Source organism: Morone saxatilis, unplaced genomic scaffold, assembly GCF_004916995.1.
Source record: "Morone saxatilis isolate NCDOM2014 unplaced genomic scaffold, NCSU_SB_2.0 Contig19, whole genome shotgun sequence".
Lineage (NCBI taxonomy): Eukaryota > Metazoa > Chordata > Actinopteri > Moronidae > Morone > Morone saxatilis.
Window position 1 is genome coordinate 12,901,205 of NW_023339751.1, and position 523 is coordinate 12,901,727.

A 523-nucleotide genomic window follows, 5' to 3' on the forward strand; every position below is an offset into this window, starting at 1 on the left:
GTCTGTGGGATTTGAACCGGCGACCCTCCCAAGCCAAGTCCCTACACACTGAGCTACTGCCGCCCCATATAAAGCAGCTATTATCAACATTTGATTAGCCTGGGAACCGGATCAATCTGTGAGCTCATGTTGTACTTGCTCTTGCACAGTGGTTCCCAGCCTTTTTCCTTAAGGGACCCCTTTTCTATCATTTAGTAAACTTACGACCCCTGCTTAAGTGACATGTTTTATGGATATTCCATAATATATTAATAACTGTACAATTAACTTAAATAGTGAAGTCAGTAACTGCAAGACGTTTGTGTTAAAGGACTGATTTGAATAATTTTTTTGCAGATTGTTTCCTGTTAAGGGAACTTTTTACAATTCTGTCTATATTTTGTATTTTAAGTCATTTTTAACAATTATACAGTCTTAATAGGCTTCTGTTTTGACAAATTCTGTGTTTCATGTCCATAATGCTTGGCCATTGTTCTATTAGTCAATTTACACTAGTTTTCTTTACAGAAGCGAACCAAATGTT